Here is a 10,453-nt window from a genome sequence, read left to right as displayed (position 1 = left end):
CTAAAGATTTTCTAATCACGTCTTTGTCACTAAGCAAATTCATGGATAATCCATGATCAGTTGAGATTTGAGCTGTAACTTCTCTTCCTATACCATTTAACATGGCTGGTCTCTCTACTGGAAACATTATATTTTCCGGATAACTTTGCTGAATCTTGATTTGAATAAATTTCACCTGCTGCGAGATTTTCTAGTATTACGCATCTCCACGACTTCTTAGTATTAGTTTATATTTCATCTGGTGCTATTGCTGGTACTAAAATCCGACATGTTCTGTACCAAGCGTTATTAAAATTAAACTTCGTTGATGGAAATACATTGCATTCGATTTGATTTCACGATTTCACTAAAATATGCGTTCTCGATAACATGAATACTGTTTCGTTGCCTCTATAAACTGGAAGTTCTTGAAAACATTCATTTATTTCCCTCGTACCGACATCTACCGGTACGCATTCCGCTGTACGTACTAATAAAACCTAGTTTTTCGCATAATAATTTAATTAATAATTCGCATTGTTGTAACATGGCATCGTTATATGAAGCAATGATTTGATTTTCAACCTGTCTTTCAACATACAATAATTTAGAATCAACGCACATGAAGATGTCCATATTTCTGACTGCCTTGGTAGAAAACTGAGTATTTGTCAAAATTACATTTGTCCGTTTGAATGACATTTCAATATCTATTTCCTCCTTCTACGTCAATACAGTTTCCTGTCGTATATTCACATCGTTTGTCAGATCTAACAATGATTCCGTTTTTCTGTAAGTTTACTATAGCTTCATAATCTTGTATTGTGATAAAAATTTGTCCGTATGCTACTAAGTTGTTATAGTTTCGAAAAGAAAACGCCTCAATGTCGTTGAATTTTGTTTTATTTGTGTAAACAATTTTCTGCAAGTTTGGAACGTAAGTGTATCGTGTAAATTTTTGCATTTGTCTTGGGATATTTCGTCTATGTATTATACAGATCTATGAATTTCTGTTTTGCATTGAATTACTTTTACACTTGAAAATTCTACTTCTCAAAGTAATTGTATACTTGACTGGAATATTGCATTTATTAATATTTATCAGCAAAAATGTTATTATATTCATCGATGGCTCTCCACAATGGTAAGCTATTAAGCTATTACCTGGGGGCGTGTGATTAGTATCAGAAGTACGTCGATGAAAACCGACAGCTTTATTTAAATTGTCGAATTCATCGTTGTCGAGCGATAAATATTGCGAATCTGCATTTCCTTTAATGGCAACTGACGGTTGATTCATTAATAACAGTTGTTATAATGACTTTTTCATTCATAAGAGATTTTATAATGTTTTCAGAAGAATCCGTCGATTTATCTGATCATGAGATTTCGCATTCAAAGTGATGCTTAATTGGATTGCAACGTCTAACACTTGACTTTTTGTTTTGTAAGGAGTTTTAATTTATCTTGTTTATCGGTTTTTTGAAGTTTTCTATTCATTCTTTTCTCTAACAAATTTCAGTCTGGTATGTAATAGGTTGTACTGACCTATCTTTATCAATCATAATCTTGTAGTATGATAACACTCGGGTTTATCATCACGTTTTGTAGAATCTATGTTTTCGTAATTCATATTGTTTTCCGTACTTTGAGAAACTAAGAAAGTCTTTATTGTCAATGCTCGTTGAAGTTGCTTGACTTTTTACTTACTTGGTAACGGGTTATAATATTTTTTTAAATGTAGTGAACACTCATGAATGGTGAAACTTTTCTTCCTTTTTTTAATGCTCTCATACAGGCCTTTCTCCGTTTCTCTAAATTTATAGACAAGATCAACAAGTGACTTACATTCATATTGCAAGTTCCAACGCCAAGGCTCTCACAATTATTTGTCAGTGAAATAATTTAAGCTATTTAATGTGGTTCTGAATTGAAGTTCAATTCAAATGGTCTCACCATTTTCCGTTAGGCCTTGAAGAATTTATACCGTAGATACAAAGACATACATCACAGGTGAATAATACAAACTCAATCTTTACTAACGTTGGTAAGAATTTATTCATAATACCTTACATGACGAAAAGCACCCGTCGTATAAAATTTCCAAGGATAATAAAAGTCATTGTGATTTTATTTTTGGTATTCATTAGGCCAAGTTTTTTGCCACAAGTTCGTTAGAACTACTATTTTATGAAGCGTTATTTTTCTCGATAAAAACTGACTATCGACACGTTCATTCAAGATCCTGTCAGCTATTAATACGGTTAGCTTACTCGGTCAGGTATTCATATATCAACAACTAATTCGTCGGTCTCAATTGCATGATTATGAATTATCTTCGCGATCTTGCGGAGTCGGGAAGATGCGTTTTTTGAGACTCGCTTGTTCATTCATTCATCGTTCGAACTATCGGTCTTCCTGAATATTATGCGTCATGGAGGCTTTGCAACTCCGGGGATATGTTTTCCGAAGCTCTGACATTCGAAGTCTTGCAACCGCCGGAAAAGATGGAATTCCAATCTTTCTTAATCATATCCGCGGCCTTTTCAGCGACCATAATAGTTGGTGCATTGGTATTACAGGATGGAATGTTTGGCATGATAGAAGCGTCCACAACCCGAAGACGATTTACACCGTAGACCTTCAGGCGTGAGTCTACTACAGCCATTTTGTCGTTGGCAGTACCCATTTTACAAGTAGACGTGTGGTGATAGAGACTCCATGGGAAAAATCTTGCGTAGCAACGCCAATAATCACGCGACGGAAAATTCAAGTGGGCACACTCTGGAATCACGTTGGAGTTGGGACGTACATTCAATTTCTTCATAGCCGAGGTTTGGCTGAGGTTGTAGGCAAAATAGACTCCTTCTACCTGTGGATCCGAAAATCGTTTATGAAATCTTTCCCAGCTCCAGTTATTTTGATGGTTTTCAATATAAAAATTATCAACGTACCAGAACCTCGAGATCATCCGGATGGTCTAAATAATTTGGAACCATGATTGGCTGGTGTGTGATATCATTGTCTCTCAGCTTAATGTAACCTCTACTCTTCGGGTGTATCAGCGATGCTACCACACTGTATGCTTCCTTGTCAATTACATCCGCGTATAAGGCTGCGTAAAAGTCGCCTCTCAGACCATAGGCACCCTTAACGAGTTCACCATTCTTGTTTAGAGCGGCTGATCCCATGAATGATTGGAGGTCTGGGTAATCGATGGAACTGTTGGCGTACCTGAGAAGAAATGAAAGGTTCAATCAGAAATATTTGTGTAATACGTAGTACAAGATTGTGTACCAAGAAAGTGAAGTAGGTCTTTTCACGCTGAGCGTAAGTTGCGAATACGCGGAGTAAGAAAGACTTTGCCTCCATGACGCACACGACACTTTATGTGATCATAATGTGGTCCACAAGTTTTTTATTTTTTATAGCGTAATACAAAAAAGCGCACTTTTAAGTACAAGGATGTGAAGGTGAACTTAGACGTACTCCGATGTTCTGTTCTGTAATGTTCTAACAACGATTACTTTACGGACGGAACATAGGCAAAAAATGATGCGTAGACCCTACTGGGTTAAATAATTATATTAATGCGTGATGAATCACGTGTTAATCCAGAAGAATATTCAACGAAACTTGGAATAACCCGTATAATGTCGGCCTTTCAAAGACACGAGTATCAACCATAATCCTTCCACGTAACTACCATAAACAGAACTAGAACTATAATGCTTGAGGTATGTGATCGGCAAGTTGAATCTCGACATGTTTTGTAAATATTGTACATAGATGCATCATTATGTTTGGACTATACAAGCAATTTTGCATTATAATCTGATTTTAGAGAAAATTTGAGTCGAGGGGCTAGTCACTCTCGTGTATATAAGTCGGTAACCTTATTCAACTTATATCGGTTATCTATCCAAAAACCTCGTCAATACTGGTCGACACTCGCCGATACTCGTCGACGTTTTTGAATAGATCAGCAAAATAAGTAAATTATGGTTAATACCTAAGTAAGAAGCGAGTTTACTCTAGAATTACTAGCCCCTCGATCTGACTCTCACCGCAGTAACTTCTGATAAGCACAAGATTAGAAACAAATCGTGCTACTCCTGTCTTCACCGCACGTGATAAATGTTAGTATAAATTATTAAATTTTCAGTAGTTATATGCAGAAAAATAAAAGGCCCTGCTTGTGTTTAAGTCCTGCAGATGTGTCGAAGAAAATCACATCGTTCAACAATTTCTGTGCGAATCCATTGCCGTAAAAACTTCCCAATTTCACATACTTAGTATGCAACATCTTGGATGTGCAAAAAACTGTTTCAGGTCCATTATTTTAAGTACATTGGACAGTTCGATTGAATTACCACGCATTTCTACAGTAGAACAAAAGATGTCTCGAGGTTTAGAAAAGCTATCTGCAAAGATGCGACAGTCACGTACACGGAATACTAACTTGGCTATTTTGTAGTTATGTTCATGAAAGATTTTTCGCAGGGCTCAAGATCCATGCTGTCAGGTGAGAAAAAAGGCTGATGATTTCGAATTCATAGGTGCATGTGATGACGTTATTTTGTTTCTATTTTTTTTTTCAATACGCAGAGATAATGCGTTACACGTCAGTGAGTTGTGGATTACTCTTGTTAGAGTTAACAAATTGCCTCGTAATGCTTATAAGAATATTCACCTGGTGTTGATAAAACCCAATACTTCGCAGACGCCTATACCGTATAGGTGACCCTCTCTTCTTACCAGAAAGTCCGTTACGTCCGCTAGAGTTGTCGTAGATGCATTGTACGGTGGATCGATCAAAAAAGTGAGTCCACCGATCGTAATATGATCCTGAAGATTTTGCCCGACTCCTGTCGTGAATAACCTTAATTCCAACCTCTTCCACGTGATCTTTGGGTCCTATTCCTGAGAGCATTAGCAGTTGAGGCGATTGAATCGCGCCCGCTGAGAGTATTACCTCTTTTTTGCACGAACAATGTGCCTCATGTTTTCTCGGAGAAATTCAACTCCGTAAGCTGTTTTTGTCGTTTTATCGATGAGAATCTTATGGACCAGAGAATTCGTACTAATGTGCAGGTTTCTCCTATCAGCTGCGGATCGCAGATAGGCTCTCTCCGTGCTGCATCGGAGGCCATTTTTTGTGGTGGTTTGCGGTCGATCAAATCCAATCTGCGTTTTGCCGTTCACATCCACCTGACGGTAGCCCATTTCAGATGTAGCATTCAGAAAGTATCATTTTATCGGGTGTTTATAACTTGGATTTTCAACTGTAAGAGGGCCGGAGGTACCGTGATAAGGCGATTCGCGGAGACCGGGAATCGTCATATTTTCTGCCTTTTCAAAATACGGTAAAACGTCATCGTATCCCCATCCAGGATTTCCCGCATCCCTCCAGTTGTCGTAATCTCTTCGATTTCCACGTACGTACAGTAAGGTATTGATGCTACTGGTTCCTCCAAGTACTTTCCCGGTGTACATGGGGCATTGATTGTTGACCATGCCTTTACAGTATGTTGACGAAGGTTCACTTTTGAATTGCCAGTCCAAACCAGTGTTCAATAGACCATAAGATAATGCAGGTACAGCAGAGATGATTGGTTCATCACCTCCGGCCTCCAGTAGCAAGATAGTCCAGTTCGTATTTTCTGTTAATCTGTTATCAAGTACAGCTTCTGCGGATCCTCCGCCAATTATTACAAAGTCGTACTGGCAAGGCAGTTCTTCCGTTGGAACGATGCGCACTCTGTTAACCTTGTCGACAATGTCAGGTCGCAAAAGCAATATCAGGAGTTCAAACAATGCAATAAACCCAACCGTTGCTCCGGTTGATAAAGTTAAGCCAATCCCGGTATATACCCACTGAACAATCAGTTGGGGTACAGGCGTATTTCTGTCGGGTACAATATTCATTCTAACTCTGTGACTTGATGTCGGTGTTGAAGATTTTTTGCTGTTTCAAGAACTGAACACGACACACTGATCAGGCCTCCGTCGAAATACTTGGTTTTTATATTCGTGAAAATATTTTTGCGCGTGTGCATATTTTATGTTGAACGTATGCGTATGTTTGCGAACATAACGGTACAAATCACATAATCATCATCGGTATTTCAGTATTTATACCTCTGATAATAATTTTACATGCATAATAAGGATTTTTCCAATTTATATGCGATTCAAACACGTACTCAGGTTCGAATGTTTGTTTTCGTGTCCCTGTTTGTAAGTGCACAGATGAAAAAAACATTTTCGGTCCCTAATTGTGAACTCGCATACCTTTTAAGGTGCTTCACGGAGCCTTCAAAGTCGATACGAGGTACCCAAGATTGCAAATGGAAACGAGATGGCTAATATATTCATTTGACAAGGTATGTAGAATACTAAGCTATGTGAATTTTATTCATAGTAAAAATGCAGAATATACATGATTCTCACAAGCTGTGGCATAAAATGTTTCCGAAGTTTCCATTACGTGATATCATCTCTACTGAGTAAATGTAGCAGTAATTGGAGATGGATTCCAACGGTGTGCTTGAAGTTACTGGAGGAAACAAGAATAACTTCATCGTTGATCTCGTGTCAGAATGTAATGGTGCGATTCCAACGTATATTTTTCAAACTTCTGTTTCATTGAAAATAGTCGCGCCTTTATTTCTCGCTCAAAGCGTGCATTTTACGTTTCGTTTCCACTTGAATGAATGAGGCTTCTTCTGAAAATCACGATCAATTGATTTTTCATGCCAGGGATATTCGATATTCATGACAAATAGAATCCAGCGGCAAGTAGTCGAACACTACGCAGAAACTAATCAATTAGCCTGTCTGGAATTGTTGAATTTTCCATTTACAACAACAATTTTAAATTCAACGTCGCAACTCTTGCGTTCCCATTAATATTTGAGCAGTGAAAACTCGAATCAGTTCGATCTTCTGACACCTGATGTCAAATTGCAGAAATTTCAAACTGCATGATTGTACTTCCAAAGACAATGTGTCTGTGAAATACAAAACAGGAAGTCTGGCACGTTTTTTATTTTTTATTTTATTCAACATGTACGTAAAATAGTCTCTTTTTCTCGCATATGACGTGGATGGAAAATTGCTCATTTCGAGCATAGACTTCATTAGTATTGTATTGCCTAACATTTATCGAAATTAATTTGTATTACTATTTTCATTTATCTGCCCTGAAAATTATGAATATTTTTCTTCCTGATTTTTATTCTCTCGTTTAGACCAATAGCTAACAGCATGTCAAATATGCACTCAACCCTCCATTCAGTCATTCACTCATTGTATACAAAATCAATTATAGGACCACATTTTGAGTATTGTGCTACGATATTAGCAAGTGGCAATATTAGCAAACTCACTCTGCGTTATTGCCAGTGTGTGTGAATCTCGAAATTTTGATGCTAGAACCCGACACCGTATACCATTTAAAACATCCACATCTCGCTCTTGGTGTAAGTCATGGCATATAAAAGGGACCTTTGTACCATTCAAATAAGCCCGCCTAACCCAAATACGATTTAACCAATTCAGTAAACGTAAAGCTCTTCGAGAAATAAAGTATTGTACCGACAAACAAGGTCAAAGCTATGAAAACGTGTAAACTAATTTGTCAAAATTGCGAAAGGTGATATGTGGAAAGCGAATGATGAAACGAGGCGAAACTTTTTTATATCCATACATTTCATTTATACACATAATATATACGTTTATACACATAATAATTTGAATGATTTGATAAAATTATTATACCTTTTCTTCTGTCATATTAAAATGGTGATGAAGAAAATTTCATCGACGAAATTATTTAATGTTTAATTTAAATTATTGTAATAGAAAACTCGCATTCTTTTACACCGCGTTGTCACACGACAATGATCCTGAAGCAAGCTTTGCCCCCATAGCTTTATTTCGTGCGCTTGAAAAAAGACGAAAAATGGAATCCAAGAAGTGTCTGAAATGGATCAAAATCATGGAAACGGTATTTAAACTTTTGACGAAGAGATCATCACTCGTGCAAATTCAAAAGTAGATTTGTTGCAAAAACCAAAATATCAGGCTTTTGAATAAATTATCACGAAACGACGTATCAACGATCGAACAGAAAATAAGAATTTTTACTACAATCGGAATTTTTAAGTCGGTGATGGACAATTTTCAACAGTTTCGAAACGCGGAGGATGGATTTCAGAAACAACGGAGAAGTGATCAAATGCGATGAGAAGAATCGGGTATAGCTTTCAAGAGTTAAATTAGAACCGGAGCCGTTATAAATTTGTGCAAAAAAAAAAAAAAAAACTCGAGCAGTTTGATGCAAGACACCTGGTTGTAACAAGACTGAAGAGAACGCTATAAAACGTGGAAAATTTAAAAACAAACTCTGCCTTGACTTGTAGATTCAGTGTAACGAAATTGTGGCGGAAACGAAATTTTTGAAAATACCAGAAATGAAGTCATGCTCCAATCGACGGACGTACCAGAGTGATTCCAAGAAAACGTGAAAGAAACAGTCTTTTCCGAAGTGGAATATTTCCAAGAGAAAGACTCTGGCTGGTCGTTGATCGAAATGATCAATCTGGCTGTAACTTCAACGACAAGTACATTCCACTATAAGGAGATGTGTTGCTGTACACAAAACTACTGAAGGATGTTCAAGATCAGAAGGCTATTGTCAACATCCGAAACAGCGACTCGTATTGCTTCCTCTGGTCGATTTCAAGCTGACGATAATCCGGTTCGTACCCATATTTTAGCTCACTGCTACGGAATGATGGTTTAAATTTTCTATTCACGTTCACGACATAAATAGCGACGAAAAACAAAAGCACAGTGAAGTTGTACCTGTTTATTTAGGCAAAATAAGTGTGACGTACCCGTTTCGTCTTTCAGTTTGAGAAACTAAAATTATTGTGGAAAATAATGATGATGATAAGAAAAATGACGAACATAATGTGAAAACTCTGTGAAGATCCAAACATTACTCTTCCTGTAACTGACAACGAACGTTCATTTGGAGATTGCCCCCGATGTCGCTCTAATTTTGCTACGTTGTGGGGCATTGAAAAATAGTTGTCAAATTTGTTATTACCCATTAATCAATCGTTACAGGAATATGATTGGCTGTAGATCTGCTTACTTAGGGACTCACTTCGTGTAAAATGTAACTTCGGTTGCTTATCTAGCGGCGGAATATCGTTTGCGTTGAGACCATTCGCCAAAAACTCCCGGCATCAAACCTAAGATCATTCAATATTTACCTATATTAATGAATATTTAGCTCTCACAAACAACAGCGCTCCACTTTTTACGGGAAAATATTTTCATCAGCTATCTTTATTTACGTATCAATGCTTTTGATGATCATTTGCTCGACTAGAGACCATTCCAATCTTCCTTAATAAGATCTGCTGCCTTTTCAGCGATCATAATAACTGGAGCATTGGTATTACCGGACACTATGTTTGGCATTATGGAAGCGTCCACAGCACGGAGACCATTTATACCGTGAACCTTGAGGCGTTGGTTCACCACAGCCATTTCGTCATTTTCAGAGCCCATTTTACAAGTGGAAGTAGCGTGATAAATCGTCAATGTATAGAATCGTGCGTAGCAGCGCCAATAGTCACGAGATGAAAATTCCAAGTGAGCACAATCCGGGATCAAGTTGGAGCTAACACTGGCATTCAATTCCTGCATAGTCGACGTGAGGCTGAAATTGTAAATGAAATCGGCTGCCTCCGCCTGTAAAAAACGAGATCCCGTGTGAAAGTTACACTTCGATAGAAATATCGGTATTATTTGACACCAAATTTATTAGCTTACCAGAATCTCCAAATCTTGAGGGTTATCAAAGTAATTCGGAACTATGAGTGGATGGTGTACGATATTATTATCTCTCAGCTTGATGTAGCCTCTGCTCTTCGGGTGTAATATAAATGGGATTATACTGTAGGCATCCTTGTTGATGATATTGGAATATAAGGTTTCGTAAAGATCATCTTTGAGACCAAACGCATTCTTGGTAAGTTCGCTGTTTCCATTGAAGCCGATGACCAGAGAAAATACTGGAGGTCAGGAAAATCGAGGGTACTGTTAGCATACCTGAAAGCATGTGAGATGTCACCATGACGTTTACTTGGAAGCAAATTTTCCTCGATAAATTGCGAATTTGAATAGACAAATCTTTTTCATTCAATTCCAAACCGAAGCATATCTTGATACAATCCATTTCTATTTCTACTCCTTTCAGGCCCACCTCCAAGCCAAAGAGACAGCATGATAGACAGCATTTTGAATCTTGAATTCTTGAAAAAGAATATGACTTTGCTATAAAAAAAATTAAATAATTTCCTTCACTCATGCTTTGATAAATCAAATTAAACCTTTTGTATTCGGTGACAAGTTTTAATTATAAAAAAACTATCGTCGACTGTTATTCCGAAGG

At 37.5% G+C, this 10,453-nt stretch overlaps 1 pseudogene; it reads right to left on the bottom strand.

Annotated features, from left to right (window-relative positions):
- Window positions 1–2,404: 2,404 nt before the first annotated feature.
- Window positions 2,405–5,959, bottom strand: LOC107221469 (annotated as a pseudogene).
- Window positions 5,960–10,453: the final 4,494 nt, after the last annotated feature.

Source organism: Neodiprion lecontei, chromosome 5 (assembly GCF_021901455.1).
Source record: "Neodiprion lecontei isolate iyNeoLeco1 chromosome 5, iyNeoLeco1.1, whole genome shotgun sequence".
Classification (NCBI taxonomy): Eukaryota; Metazoa; Arthropoda; class Insecta; order Hymenoptera; family Diprionidae; genus Neodiprion; species Neodiprion lecontei.
The sequence above is the reverse complement of the archived record's forward strand: the minus strand, read 5'-3'. Positions and strand labels throughout refer to the sequence as shown.